The sequence below is a fragment of the Rhipicephalus microplus genome, chromosome 10, assembly GCF_043290135.1.
Source record: "Rhipicephalus microplus isolate Deutch F79 chromosome 10, USDA_Rmic, whole genome shotgun sequence".
Taxonomy (NCBI): Eukaryota; Metazoa; Arthropoda; class Arachnida; order Ixodida; family Ixodidae; genus Rhipicephalus; species Rhipicephalus microplus.
The window spans coordinates 105,566,474-105,583,348 of record NC_134709.1 but is presented as its reverse complement, the minus strand read 5'-3'; positions in this window follow the sequence as shown (position 1 = coordinate 105,583,348).

Sequence of the window (16,875 nt, the reverse complement as noted above, 5' to 3'; positions counted from 1 at the left end):
GAAACTGCCTAAACGGCGCCCTATAGACCCGCCATGGCCTTTTGTGGATGTTGCGTGGAACTTCAGCGTACCCAATCTACCAGCGAAGCGCACCATTCCAGACGCGGAAGTAAAATTTCTTGCGCTGGATCACTTGAGCACCATGTATCGAAGCCACCTACAAGTGTACACCGACGGATCAGTGTGCACACAAACGGATAGCTGCGCAGCGGCTTTCTGCATACCCTGCCTTGGCGTGTCATGGTCGGGCTGCCTGGATCGCGTTGTTTCTTTCACAACGGTAGAAAGCGCTGCAATCACGGCGGCTTTGCGAAAATTGCAATCCTTTTCTGCACGAGATGCTGTAGTGCTGACGGACTCCAAATCGGCGCTACATAGACTGCATCGGGGCCTACCTCAAGAAAAGTGCACCAGGCAATCTCTGGCACTAATCAAACACCTAAATGGCAAGAGTTTTAATATAAAGTTCCAGTGGATCCCATCTCACGTTGGCATTGAGGGCAATGAAAAGCCTGATGACCTTGCATGCGAAGTACGTACATCGTTTCCAAAAGTAAGAACTCCCAAGACTTACCAGAACAACAAAGATGTGATACGCAATCATTTCAAGGCGATCTACAAGTTTCCACACCAAGCATGTGTAATTCATGGACTTTCTCGTGAAGAAGCGACGCTGTTGTACCGCATAAGAACCGGCTCTGCATACACCCTGGCCTGGTCATTCAAGACTAGGAGATACGCTTCCTCGTTCTGTGCCTTCTGTGGCGACATCGGTGATATTGAACATTTCATTTGGCTTTGCCCACAGTTTGATGTGCAAAGAGCAGCGATGATCCGCACCTTGCGGAAAGGCTGTCATAGGCACTGTACAGTTGATGACGTCATCTTTCCTGAAGGACCCGCGGCAACTAGGAGGAACGTGCAACGAATTTTGTTAGTCTTCCTGCGAGACACTGGGCTGTCTGACACGTGGTGACATTTTCCGAATTCAGGAGATGCTCAGGCGGAACAAATGCCGGTCATGCAGGCCAGGCTCACCCCACCTGCTGCAACACCACTACCACCACCACCGCGTAATACCGAGTTTCGTACATGTGAAGTTAGTGAAACTGCCGCGAGTGCATCATAAGCATAGCATGTAGTCATGTTGTTACATGACACATATCTCTTGTTTATCATATTTGAACCAGTATGATTCCTTCGTCACTCATTCACGTCCCGTAATACCAAATTCGGTATAAGTGTAGCTAGCGAAATGACCGCTGGCGCATCAGTAGCTTTGCATCAGTCGTGTTTTTACATGACACGCATCTCATGATTTTCATGTTAGGATCGATTGCTTGTGTTCGGCATGCAATCATGCCATACCGTACCAGTTTTGCAACATGCCATAAGAACAAAACCACCTCAAGAGCTGCAAACCATGAATCGTAAATTATGACATTCATGACAGAGAACGCATGATTCTCATGTTATGACTAGTGGAACGTGTTCTTCATACAGTCATATTACGCCATACCAAGTTTGGTATCAATACCATTATCGAAACGGCCGTAGGCGTTTAGGTAGCATTACCATACCATTATCGTAGTCGTAGGTGGCTAGATAGGTAGATAGATAGATAGATAGATAGATAGATAGATAGATAGATTACATAACACAGGACACAACCAGATTACATAACACAGGACACAACCAGGTCTTCACGTCATAAACATAGTCGTAGCATTACACCTATATTTGCACGCACTAACATTTACAAGTATTCATTTTTCCCGAGAACTGTCTCTGATTGGAATGCTCTGCCCCATGATTCCCCTATGCTCAACACGCCGAGATGAAACTATACCCTTTTTTTGTTGCTTAAGTCTGCTTCTTTGCCTGTATTTGTCCCTTGTTTTTCACGAGTTTTTAATGTACATGAATTTTGTTCTGCAGTGAATGTATACTGCAGCGGAAGTGTATGTATGTAGAAGAATTTTGTACTGTACTGCCCTCTCCTGCATGGACCATACTTGGTCCGCAGTATGTGATAAATAAATAAATAAATAAAAGATAGATAGATAGATAGAGAGATAGATAGATAGATAGATAGATAGATAGATAGATAGATAGATAGATAGATAGATAGATAGATAGATACGCTGAAAGTCGGCGACGGTAAGTAATAGGTGCTTTGGATTTAAAGCTTTTACTGCAATGACATTTTCCTGCCCATCTCGCAGTGCCCGAATTTCTAGTCAACCTACGCTGTAATGAAATGGAATGAAAAATCTTTATTTCAGTCCGGCAAGACGCGCTTAACGCGAAGCGGGCGTCTCCCACGTAGGGACCGACAGGAAGTACCTAGCAGCCGCTTCTTGAGCCTGCTGGACGGCCCATTGCTGTTCGGCGAGAAGTGAGCTACTGAAGAACTTCTCCCAGTTGTTTGAGGTAGAGTTGGAAGGTGTTTTTCTACGCTCCCAGAGCATGTGTGCGAGTGTTGCCGTGTGTCCACATGATGGGCATGTGTCGCTGGGGTATGCATCAGGATGATAAACGTGAAGCGTGGCAAGGTTTGGGTACGTTTATGTCTGTAATAAGCGTAAAGTTAATGCCTGTGGTCTATTATGTTTCGGTTTGGGGTAGAAAAATGCGACGTTCAAGGTAAAAGTGCTTTGTTCTGTCAGTGTACGTAATGGGCGCAAAAAAATTACTCCGAGCCATACTTTGAAGGTACTTCTCAGCACTGCTCGCAATCCAGTTTGGCGCAAAAAGAAAAAAAATACTTGCAGCCACAGTCATGCAGCACGACTTTAAAAAATAAATGCAGCAGCAAGGATAGTAATCTTTTCCCTTATCAACACAGAAAATACGGCTAGTCTTTCGAAAGGGTACCATCTCCATTTTTTGTTCCTTTGACTACAATCTCCTCTCCTTGTCGGAATGTTGAGCCAGGCTTTATTATAAGTTGACTTTACAACCCCCCCCCCTCCACGGTAACGTCCAGTGCCGCCCGACTGGTTCTGTCAAGCGACTCCTCTTTTTTTTCGCTCTCATCTCTAGTTTTGTCAGCTTGTTTCGCCCCTCTCTTTCTTTTACTAAAAGCACCACGTCCAACGAAAGTCCAGTATACTTCTACATTATTATCTCAGATACCACTTATCAAACCAAAATAACTTTTTTCCAAGTACAAGTGCTGTTATGACCGTCGTCAGTAGGTGCCATGCTGTCACTGAGAAACGTACTCGGGCAGCACTCCCGTGCCCAGAACCCCAGTTTCTTGGATCCAGCGGTGGGGAGCGACAAAGGGATTAGAAGATGGTCCGTGAGCCAATGCCCCTAGAAGCAATTCCCCTGGTTCGCCACATCTGGGGATCAGCGCTGGGATTCGAAGCGACAACTGGTGAACAGCGCCGAGAGCTGCAACAACTGGTGGCAGTGGTGGGATTCAGAGCGACAACTGGAGAAATGCGCTGGGATCCACAACCACTGGTGGGCAGCGGTTGGATACGAAGCTACAAGAGACAACAACTGTCGGCCCACAAGAAGCAGCCGGCTTGAGACATGGATCATGTATGGGTGAGTGCTTGACTTCTTTCTTTAGTGAACCAGGTTCTAAAAGAGGGTAAATTTTAGAGCTGATAGTTAACTTTTCCGAGAGACTCAGTTTAGCCGTTTCGGGTAGTTTTTTTTTAAAGTAGCGAGCACTCAGTACAATCATGGAATTCCGGGAGCTGAAGAAGCCAGACTTGTTGCTGATGTGTGAGGAATTGGGGATCGATGCAAAGGGTTTGACACGAAAACTCATAATCATTCAAGTGATTACAGATTTGGGGGCTGATAATGAGGAGCTCTGTGAAGCTTGGGACTTCATCAGTCAAAGAAAGAGACAGCAGAGAGAAGAAGAGGGGTGTCAGCGCGAAAGAGAGGAGCGTCGCTTAGAATGCGAGCGTGAAACAAACAGACGGGAATCTGAGAGAGAGGAACGTCGCTTAGAACACGAGCGTGAAACAAAAAAACGGCAGTCTGAGAGAGAGAAACGGCGCTTAAAAAGCGAGTCAGAAATAGAAAGACTGGCGCACAAGATTGTGATCCGCAAACGATAACTCGAGTTGAGAAATAGGTCGGGCAGTAGTCCCCAGCAAGTGCTACCTTATCGCAACTTGAAGGCCGAGCTCTGGATGTCTAGGTACATGCAGCCATATACAGATTCGGGGGATATTGGCTTGTACTTTGTGATATTTGAGCGGAATGGCGAGGAAATGTCATTTCAGTGAAACACATGGTGCCAAAGGCTACTCACGGTTCAGCCCTGCGAGGCAGATGATGCTGTTGTGCGACTCAGTGAGCAAGATGTGAACAGCTACGAGGTAGTTAAGGCGGCAACGTTCCGGATATTTGGAACTTCCGTCTGGAGAAAAGAAGAGCAGCTGAGACAAAATCCCGAAGGAAAGCGCGAAGCAAGAAGGCAAGAGTCTGAATGCGAGACGCTTCGGAAAGCTCTAGACGTTAAGGCGCGTCATTAAGCGCCAGAACCAGAGATCGCACTAGAAAGGGGCCCGCGTAATCTAGAATTCATCAAGGTAGAGTGTGCTGAGAACGAGGCCGTGGCCGGTCTGGCAGTAGGATGGATGGATGGATGGATATGGCTGTACCCTTTAGATCGGGCGGTGGCTAGCGCCACCAAGCCGTAATACTTAATGAACCTAAAACTAGATTTATTTTTTTTCCCTTAAAAAGTGAGTTTGAGGATTCGTACTTTGCAGTGAAGAGTTTAATTTTCACTCGTGCCTTGACTTTAGCCACCAATCAGATAACCTCCTTCTAGTTAAGTCTACCCGCTTAAAGTCTATTTTGCCCTTCCGGTCCCTAAACCCCAGTGCTTTGAAAAACTTTGAAAGGGACGATGTCGAAAGACGCTCCTTGCGTGGATGAGGAATTTGCGTGGAAAGAGCTCAGGCGAGCCCAGTGGTTTTTTTTACTCAGAAGCGTTTGCTTGAGCTGGTATCTTTAATCAAATGAACCTTCTAGAAAGCAGTGTTTGTCTCCTATGTTTTGTTGATTTGCTTTGGAGACGATTGATCGATTGATCATATGAGCGAATCATTGAGCTTTCCCTAACCGTTGAGGTAGACCGTTAGGTCACAGTGTAGGGTAAATGTTTTGGGAAGCTGGTGAGCCTAATGTCTTAAGTAGTAGACAGTTGTTGGCGGCCGTAGACAAAGATGGACGTTAGGACAATTGTAGCGCTCGCTGAATTCGAATTTATTCAGTGTTCGCGTACTTTACCGATGCTCTCCGCGGGACAGAACCGAGGAAAGTAGTCAGTAATTAAAAGGAGGAGGCAGCCTTCTTTAGTGAAGAGGCATTACTGATCGTCATCTGGTTTGGGAGCTTCTGTTTACTACCGAGAATTGACGGTTCAGTGTTATTCGAAAGGTCGAGGCCTAGGTGCCGTTCTATGCCAAGACGACAGTGGTAACAAGCAAAGCTGCGCTTTATTTGAGCCAGAAATTGAGCTCTCGTGAGATAACGTTCTGCGCTTCAGGAAAGGAGTGCGCTTGCATTGTGTAGGCCATTCCTCAGTTACAGTGTTATCTCAGAAGTGCTAAATTCAAAGGAGAGACAGACCATTGTCCACTTATGTGGCTGTAAACCGTGACATCGAAGAACAGTCGCCTTGTGAGGTGGACCTTGATTCTTCAAAAATATCATTTCGACATTAGGTATGAGAAAGGCATGATGAATGAAAACGCTGACGTGCTCAGTCGCTCTTTTTAAGCTATCTAAAGCTGCTCTTGATGTATCAAAATTGATGTTTTAGTTTATTTCGTGCATCTTATTATGTGAAATGTGCACTGTAGCACTTCTGGTTTCTCAGCACAAGTGAGTCCTGATAGTTTTGAGTGTGAGCTTTTTGTTAAAGCTAGTAATGAAAATTGGTTTGCCACCCCTCTTTTGGCTTGGTTTGTTCGAAGGGGGCCGAGAGCTTGCTTGTGCGTGTAGTCGAGTTTAAGAGACGCGGTCTAAGTTTTCGGCTATTACCTAGAACATGCGACAAGCGAAGGCGAGTTGCTGGCATTCCACCACGGACCCTTTCGTCGCTACTTCGTGCAGCAGTGGTGACTGCTACCCTCTAATACTCATCTGGCGAGGCGGAAGCTGTTATGGCCGTCGTCAGTAGGCGCCATGCTGTCGCTGAAAAACGTAGCCGGGCAGCGCTCCCTCGACCAGAACCCTAGTTTCTCGGATCTAGTGGTTGGTAGCGACAAAGGGATTAGAAGACGGTCCGTGAGCCAATGTACCTAGAAGCAATTCCCCCGGACCGGCTTGTCTAGCGAGACGGCGAAGCAGACCGACCGCACAGGTCTTGTCTCCACGATTCAACTATCTATTCTTGGCTGCCGATCCAGGGAAAGGCGAAAGAAGCAACCCAACCACCAAATTGTTCCGGTAGAGAACCCCATTTCCCCTCTTCTAAGAGGATTGAGTTGGGAGAAGCAATGACTTTTCTGCGGACCATGCGTTACTGACTTATGCCCTGTGCGTGGTGTTTTGTGTGCGTGATTGGTGTTCCACTCAAGGAGGAACCCGACAGAGCTTTAAACGATGCCGCAGAGTGCTGGACGTCGCTCTGAACCATGTAACGGTTCAACCACCACGCTCGTGGTTTGTGTACCTCAAGCTAAAAATAATTTTAAATAGTGCCATAAACCTGTTTTTTTTCATATTCCCATCTTTTCCGTGTTCGTTTCCTCCACCTGAAGTTACGCCACGCTACTACAAAAGACCGGGTAGACCGCGATTCGTAACGGTGCGTGTATGCGTTCTAAAGGTCTTTACCATATATTGCCCTACCTCAATTCACTACATTTATAAAGAATTTACCTAGGTTTTAGTCTTTCATGTTTTATTACTTCAGTTTACATAATCTATGAAAAAAAGTTTTATGCAGTGGTAGACTTCGACCTTGCGTTTATTGAAATGGAAAGCGGACAAATGTTACCATTTATGTGTATTGACAAAATGAAAAATATCATTCAACAAGTTCGGTTTACCTATAACAATTATAGACGTTTGCTAAAATCACACTAAAATTATATAATTTTCTGTTATTGCATATCTAATCAGCGCTCTGAGTAATACTGCGACTTGAGTCAATTTACCAAAGTTAATATGGCGGAATAGCAGCCCATAAAAGGACGAGTACAAGAAAGTGAACAACAACAAGCGCTATTGGTGTTCACCTTTTTTATGTCGTCTTTTTTTCGCACTATATTTACGCCATAATGAATCAATACCAACTTGCTCACCTCTCCGCTTTGCCTTTGCCGAAGTTATAATAAGAGAAAAAACACGCAGTTCAACCAACGTATTATTGAAATTTCACTGAGTTTTCACTGACGTTTTGTGAAATGAGTCTATTATTGATCACATGTATGGTTTATCAAACCAACAATATCCAATCACAGAACTACCTGACAAGAATAATACAGGTAAGTCAAAAAGAGCTCACTCACCACTTTTTTGTCACACCAGTAAACGCCGAGTCCCTCAACACTCGCGAGATCACAATAGACAGTTATAGTATACCGAGATTACCGTGATACCGGGTGTACCGTGATACCGGAACTGAAGTGCGCATGCGCAGATACGTACACGACGCGTGCCGCTTACCGTACGCGTGGTTTTTTTTTCAGATTTAAGGTAGCGTAGGTGCACGTAGTGTACGTAAACATGGCGGCACTCTCGGAGGCCCGCTTCGGAGTGATTTTGGCGTAGTTGGTGAGATTCACCTCGTTTGCAGCACACGACTGTTTAAAGTGGCCTCGCTTGCTTTCCGTTAGCTTCGGCGACCAAGTATCACGGATAAGTGGGCGTAGTTTTCGAGATAGCTTCCCATTTTGAATGTGTCTAGGCCTAACTGGCAGATCGATGTAAACAAATCTGCAAGGTAAAATTTTCATTTTTAGGGGCGCGGTTTATATTTATTTATACCTATTTTTTGAATAGTAAGAATATTGGTGCATACGTGAATACAAGTGGGCACTTTGTTTTTATTTTTCTTGTATTTTACGTTTCCGAGTGCATTCTGTTTCCGCTAGGTGACGCCGGCACCGGCGTACGTTAGAAAAGCAGCTGCTTATCGCTGCACTGGTAGTGGAGGCAGTTGGAGAAAACATGAAGGAAAAACGTGCTGCTAATATGAGTGTCGCAAAACAGGGAAATCCGTGCACAAGATTCACTGTTTGTGATGACCTAAGTTTATTAAGACAAGTGAGACATTGGAGCCCGTTTCATGATCCACTACATTGGAACGCAGTCGCTAACGATTTGCACGCGTTCACGGGAAAGCGGTTCACCGCACGCGCCGTCAAAGAGCGCTGCGAGAGACTCATGGCACAGCACATTAGCGACAACAAAGCCAATCTTCGCAAGTAAGTAAACTTTCAGCGAGTCGTACATAATCCCGTAGCGCGCCGCTGAGCAGTATATATATATATATATATATATATATATATATATATATATATATATATATATATATATATATATATATATATATATATATATATATATATATATATGAATATATATATATATATATATATATATATATATATATATATATATATATATATATATATATATATATATATATATATATATATATATATATATGTAGGATATGGCACAACAGGAGCGTTGTCAACAAGGATAAATATATTTATTTCCCAACAGTTTTGGGAGGGGTCCTCCCTTTATCAGGAGATGAGTATAACTATGAATATAACTGATGAACGGAGGACCCCTCCCGAAACTGTTGGGAAATAAATATATTTATCCTTGTTGACAATGCTCCCGTTGTGCCATATCGCATACCTTTACGAAGACTAACTGGCCCATTGAATTATTACTCACACTATAGATATATATATATATATATATATATATATATATATATATCAAAATGAGGTGTTTTAGAGCGGCATTCTTTTATAAAACAGGAGAGCGGTCACGGCAAGTCAAGTGCTAATGGCGGAACCAGCCTGTGTACCCAGCCAACCAGACGTCGTCCTGTTCACAGACTGAGTGATACCCCCTGCCTATCCGAGTAGCACTCTTCTTCACATATATATATATATATATATATATATATATATATATATATATATTGTAGTGGAGCATACGCACCAACGCGTATGCGCCTTCGGAAGACGACGAAAAGTCCGTGCTCAGATTGCGCGAGAACCTGTGCCGCCTTTGCCAGACTTGCTGTTCGCCCATTTTCCGTCGCGACCTCGTTGCGACTCCTCTGTTCTAATAAACATCATCGCATTTGGTGGAGGCTGCTGAGATCCCTAAGCAGACCTGGAGCTCCGCTCTCGCAAGTTGGCCGAAAGACTACCGTACAACATGACTGACGCGGTCGCCAACCAGCCCATCCCAGCACAGCCAGCACCATCGGCTGCCCCGTCGACCTGCCCCGGTGCTACCCGTCAGCGGGACCCACCAATCTTCAGCGGCAGTGGTGAGCAAGACGTCGAAGACTGGCTCTCCTTGTACGAACGCGTGAGTGCCAGCAACAAATGGGACAACGACTGTAAGCTTGCCTATGTCATCTTTTACTTGGCTGACGTCGCCAAGCTATGGTTCACCAACCGCGAAACCGCCATCGCCAGCTGGTCCACCTTCAAGACTCTCGTGACCGAAGCGTTCGGCCGACCAGAGGTCCGCAAGCTCCGCGCTGACCAGCGTCTGCGCCACCGAGCCCAGCAACCTAGTGAGACCTTTACTAGCTATATTGAGGATGTGCTCGACCTCTGCAGGCGTGTTAACTCATCCATGCCTGAAGAAGAGAAAATTCGACATATTCTTAAAGGCATCGAGGACGGCGCATTCCAGATGTTGCTGGCGAAGAGCCCGACCACAGTGGCAGTCCTCGTAAGCCTGTGCCAGAGCTTCGATGAATTGCGTCGTCAGCGTTCCATCGCCCGACAGAGTGTCCCATCACCAGATTCGATCTCGGCCGTCGCACTCGCCAATGGCAACGTTCACCAAGGAACTCTGTCGAACCAGATTAAAGACTTCATCAGGGAGGAAGTCGCCCGACAGCTTTCCCTGCTGCCGCATAGTGACGCGCCCACGACAAGCCTCCCTTCGAATATGCAGCAGGCCATACGCACTGAAATTTGCAATGCACTCCCTACAGTTCCGGCCTCTTACCCGTGCACTTCGGTGCCATCTGATCTCTCAACTGCTGGCTACGCACCAACTGCGCCGCCTTCACCTCTCAGCTACGCAGCTGTGGTCGCGCGGCCCCCACCGCATCCAGTCGCCTTATCGGCTCCACCTCCTCCGGCCTCGCCTCCAGTCTACCGGCCCCCACCTCGCTTTTTCCGTTCATCTAATGAGTGGCGCACCCGAGACAATCGTCCCATCTGCTTCGCGTGTGGCATCGCTGGCCACATTGCACGCTTCTTCCGCCGCCGTCCCACGCCTGCGCACGCATACTTCGGAGCTCCTACCTACGCACCGCAGCAGACCACCACGTCTGCATATGAACAGAGGCACTCCGACTCGGATCGCCACCCATCGACTGCTCGTTTCCCATCACCTCGTCGCCGATCGCCATCGCCTATGCGTCGTCGACCACCTCTTGAGGAGGGAAACTAATCAGTGCAGTTCCGGAGGCAAGAACTGCAACTTGTTCGCAATTCCCAAGGCCTCCATTTTCGCCGCAAAATGTTGTTGATGTCGATGTTGAGGGAGTCGCCACATTAGCGTTAATTGATACCGGGGCCGCCGTTTCTGTGATGAACGCAAACTTTTGCAGGAAACTGAAGAAAGTGACCACATCTCTCAGTGGCTTGGTGCTGTCCACGGCTAGCGCGCAACGCATTCATCCCTCGGCTGTGTGTACGGCGCGCGTCGTCATCCGAGGCGTTTTGTACGTCGTACAGTTTTTTGTTCTACCATCTTGCTCTCATGACCTTATCCTGGGTTGGGATTTCTTATCACGTCATGAAGCTATCATCGATTGTTCCCGTGCCGAAGTGTCCCTTGTGCCAACATGTGAATTTCCACCACCCGACCGCTCTCCTCCGCTCTGCAAAGTCATCGCTGATGACGACATCACCTTGCCTCCTGAAGCTTCGGTCCCTATTAGCCTTTCATGTCTGGCGCAACCTGACGGCACGGTGGTGTTTTCGCCATCTCCAGTTTTTACTGAACGCAAGGGCATCGTTCTCCCATTTGCTGTTCTTACAATTGCGTCTGGTTTAACCGTAATGCTGGTCACCAGTCACTGCAACTACCCATTGGCTTACTTCGTGGTGAAACGTTAGGATATGTGCAACCTGTCGACCATATCGATGATATTATTCTTCCCGACGAAACGCCATGTCACATTGCTGCAATCACTCATGCGTCTGAGCCATCAAGTTCGTCAGCATTCGACAATGCTATTGACGCAGACCTTCACCACTCGCATCGCCGCCAACTTGTTGCTCTCCTTAACAAGTTTCGTTCTTTTTTCGACTTTCAAGAACCTGCTTTGGGCCGCACCACCACTATCGCTCATACTATTGACACCGGCTCACATTCGCCTCTGCGACAGCGCCCTTACCGCGTTTCCGCCGAAGAGCGCCGCGTCATTACGGAGCAAGTAGATGACAAGCTTAAACGTGGAGTCATACAGCCTTCTCAAAGCGCTTGGTCATCACCTGTGGTTCTGGTCAAGAAAAAAGATGGCACCGTACGATTTTGCGTGGACTATCGCCGCTTAAACAATATTACGAAAAAAGATGTCTACCCGCTACCACGAATAGACGATGCTCTTGACTGTTTACAAGGCGCCGAGTACTTTACATCTTTGGATCTGCGTTGTGGGTATTGGCAGGTACCAATGGCTGAATGTGATCGCCCTAAAACAGCCTTTGTAACGCCGGATGGCCTATATGAGTTCAAAGTCATGCCATTTGGGCTCTGCAACGCGCCTGCCACATTTGAGCGCATGATCGACACCATCTTGCGTGCCCACAAGTGGAAAACCTGCTTATGTTACCTGGACGACATCGTAGTCTTTTCATCTGATTTCCCGACACATCTTGCTCGCCTTCACGAGATTCTGACGTGTCTCACTTCTGCAGGCCTACACCTTAACTCCAAGAAGTGCCACTTCGCAGCACAAAAACTAACCATCTTGGGACATGTCATCACCAGAGACGGTGTTCTTCCGGATCCCGATAAGCTTCGAGCTGTCGCTGACTTTCCGTTGCCCACATCACTGAAAGCACTAAGAAGTTTCATCGGTCTCTGCTCCTACTTTCGTCGCTTCGTGCGCAACTTCGCGTCCATCATCGCACCTCTCACGAGTCTGCTTTCCAACAGCAAAGGCATATCTGCGTGGTCACCTGCATGTGACGATGCATTTCGCCAGCTGCGCCGCCTGCTGACCTCACCACCTATTCTTCGTCACTTCGACCCTGCTGCGGCCACAGAAATTCACACCGATGCAAGTGGCATCGGTCTTGGTGCAGTTTTGGCACAACGGAAAGGCACCCAAGCTGAATACGTAGTCGCCTATGCAAGTCGCGCTCTCAAGAAGGCAGAATTGAATTACTCCGTGACAGAGAAGGAGTGTTTGGCCATAATCTGGGCGTTGACGAAGTTTCGCCCGTACCTTTACGGCCGTCCTTTCGACGTGGTCACAGACCACCACGCTCTATGTTGGCTGTCCACCTTGAAAGACCCGTCCGGACGCCTGGGACGTTGGGCACTTCGATTGCAAGAATACGACATCCGTGTAGTATATCGTTCTAGTCGCAAGCATGCGGATGCCGATGCACTTTCGCGATCGCCATTAACCCCAGATGTGGCTTCTCTGTCACCACTTTTTGCCACCTTGTCACCAATAGACACCACTGACATGCTTTCGGAGCAGCGTAAAGATACCTACCTTGCATTGTTACTCGACCACCTTACCGATCCGTCTGCTGTCCCTTCCACGAGAGCGCTACGCCGACAAGCAGCCCACTTTTCCGTGCGAGACAGCATTCTGTACCGCCGCAACTACATGCCTGGTGGTCGGAAGTGGCTCCTTGCTGTCCCAACTCATATGCGCTCTGACATCTGCATGAAGTTCCATGCAGACCCTCAAAGTGCTCACGCAGGTGTCCTGAAAACCTACGAAAGGCTGCGCCAACGATATTACTGGCGAGGAATGTATCGCTTTGTGCAGAAATACGTTCAGTCTTGCACCACTTGCCAACAGAACAAGACACCTCCGCGCCACCTTACAGGCATGTTACAGCCGCTCCCGTGCCCGGCTCGCCCATTCGACCGCGTGGGTATAGACCTCTATGGCCCCCTCCCATATAGCATCTCTTGAAACCGGTGGATTATTGTCGGAGTCGATCATCTGACACGCTACGCTGAGACTGCAGCTCTACCGGCAGCGACCGCCCACGAAGTTGCAGTCTTCATTCTCCGCAGCTTCATTCTACGCCATGGTGCTCCGCGGGAATTACTCAGTGATAGGGGTCGAGTGTTCCTGTCGGAGGTCATCCAAGCTATCCTCGCTGAATGCAACATTATCCACCGGAAATCTACCGCATACCATCCACAGACAAATGGTCTTACTGAGCGGTTCAACCGCACACTTGGCGACATGCTGAGGATGTACACCTCCTCCGACCACACTGACTGGGACGCTGTATTGCCCTTTGTTACCTTCGCTTATAACACCGCGACGCAAGCGACTACCGGTTTTTCCTCGTTCTTTCTATTGTACGGCCGCGAACCTTCCCACCCACTCGACACTATATTACCGTATCGCCCTGATGCATCTGAGTGCTCCCCGCTTTCGGAAGTCGCCAGATACGCTGAAGACTGCCGTCAGTTGGCTCGGTCTCTGACAAGTGAGGCTCAAGGCCTACAAAAGACTCGACACGACGACGCTCACCGCATAGCTCCTACATTTCGTGCTGGCTCCCTTGTGTGGCTTTGGGTGCCCCCGCACGTTCCTGGCCTGTCTTCTAAACTTCTGGCCCGGTACCATGGTCCCTACCGTGTCATTGACGCGACCTCCCCGGTGAATTACGTCATCGAGCCATTAACACAATCACCAGATTTGCGCCGTCGAGGATGCGAGACCGTACACGTCGACCGTCTCAAGCCCTACTACGACCCCCTCATTGTGCCTACTCCCTGAGTCGCCAGGATGGCTACCCTTCACCCCGGGGTATTGTAGTGGAGCATACGCACCAACGCGTATGCGCCTTCGGAAGACGACGAAAAGTCCGTGCTCAGATTGCGCGAGAACCTGTGCCGCCTTTGCCAGACTTGCTGTTCGCCCATTTTCCGTCGCGACCTCGTTGCAACTCCTCTGTTCTAATAAACATCATCGCAATATATATATATATATATATATATATATATATATATATATATATATTTATATATATATATATATATGGTTGCCGGTGTATTTTTGTCAGATCGGGTACCGAGGTGAACTACGACAAGAAGGCGCAACTGCTCGATGAGCTGGTTCAGCTGGCTAAGGATTTTCATTATGGAATAAGGCCAGTGCCGCGGCGATTCCGTGCAGATTCATCTGCACAATCACCGACGATGCAGCGTGATGTGGCTGAAGTAGGCGACGCCGCTCTCGCCTGCCACGAGCTGTCACAGGCTTCACTGGCGGCAACAAATGACAGCCGTAAGCATGTCACTTCAGCGATGCCTTAACCCACTCACCAGTGCGCTGTTATCACACGTTAAACCCCAGTTGAGAAGAGTCGACGTGCCAGTGTCTCCTAACAGAAGTTACTGTTAGTGCTAACCTATATATTTAGCACATACAGAAACTTTACCCCAAACAAGGTGCACCAAAAAGCAATAACAAACCCTGGCTGCGTATGTGTGCCTTTTGTATACTCCAGTCGGGGCAGTACGCCAATCGACTTTGCTATGTGTCACCAGTCATACATTTACCAGATTCTGAGAAGTCGGCCGAACTCCTAAAAAATTCTCTTTATCTGATAACGGCGTAAGCGATGGCATATATCACATTATATTTTTCAGCAAGCCAAGCAGCTGTGCTGCTGGAGGGGCAAATTTCTGCCAGCATCATGCAAGATGATGATGTGCCACCATTGTCATCCAGCCCTGCAGCTATCCAGGACATTCATGGAGAGCCAGAGGAACACACGTCTGCAACTTTACCCCAAACAAGGTGCACCAAAAAGCAATAACAAACCCTGGCTGCGTATGTGTGCCTTTTGTATACTCCAGTCGGGGCAGTACGCCAATCGACTTTGCTATGTGTCACCAGTCATACATTTACCAGATTCTGAGAAGTCGGCCGAACTCCTAAAAAATTCTCTTTATCTGATAACGGCGTAAGCGATGGCATATATCACATTATATTTTTCAGCAAGCCAAGCAGCTGTGCTGCTGGAGGGGCAAATTTCTGCCAGCATCATGCAAGATGATGATGTGCCACCATTGTCATCCAGCCCTGCAGCTAGCCAGGACATTCATGGAGAGCCAGAGGAACACACGTCTGCCACGCCACATACTCCTGTCACAACAAGAACAGAGCCGCTCAGAGGTACATGTTTTTTGAAAACTCAATATAGCTACGATAGTTATAGTGCGAGAAAGGAATGACGACAAAAAGGCAAGAAGGACACCAGCGCGGGGTCCTTCTTGCCACTTTGTTGTCGTTCTGTTCTCGCGCTATAACTGTAATCATGCCATACCAACTAGCGCAAACTACCACACTTATTATAGTATTCTTGAAAAATGTTCAGTGCAAGCGAGACGGACCACAAAGAAGAGGACAGAAACAAGGGCTGTCTAGCTAACAACTGAAGTTTATTGAAAGAAATTTCTACCACCTTTAAAACCAAAACCGCATGCGCCAAAATTACCTGTTACCAAAGAACTGGTATATCATACTTAGTTCACAATATAAAAGGCGAACTCATGACAATGTACTTAATTGAAGGTGCGGGAGATTGCATATCAGAGCTGTCTGCTTGTCTTTTAGATTGTGAACCAAAGAAATTGTATGATTTCTTTGATAAAAGGTAAGTTCTGCGCACGATTTTCGGTATTTAAGATGGTTAAAATTTCCTTCAAAGAACTTCAGTTGTTAGTAGGACAATGCTTGTTTGTGTCCTCTTTTTTGTGGTCTGTCTCAATCGCACTGAACAGTTGTCAAAAATGCATCAAGTCTAACTCGGCCACCTCTATATTTTACACCTAATGTATATTCATAATGTAGAGTGCCATGAACAAGACAGAGAACAAGAGACAGCACCCTTTTGTTGGGCAAGCTGTTCCTGTTTTGCTGTTTCCTTTCTCTGCCTCGCCCATATGACCGAAGCCCGAACCTGTTCTTCGTCATCACAATAGAATAATAGGCTTGACAGAGTATTCTAGTGCGGCATTGACGTCCTGTGCTCATGGGTGCTTGGCAGGACCATTACACAGCATTCACATTAGTAATAAACATAAATAGTCAGCACATGTCTGTGTGCATACGTTTACGTACATGAAAACTGAAAAGAATAGTGATTGCAGGAGGGAGATATCATAGGCACTGATATATACTGCTGCATACCATTTCCAGCTGTGAACATGAAGCAGGAAGGCGGTAGGTCACCGTAGGTGTTTCAACAGACAAACGCTGCTGCATCCTCCTATAATTTGGAAAAAGAATTGATTTATCTCATGTGTACGAGCCAAGACAATGTTTTTGCGGTTTTTTGGTGAAAAGACTGAATGAGTTTGCGAAATGCAATAATGCTAACACTGTGTTTTGGACTGGTCCTTTTAGCGTACTGGCAATGAAAGTGTTATGTAATTGATGTGTGCTTG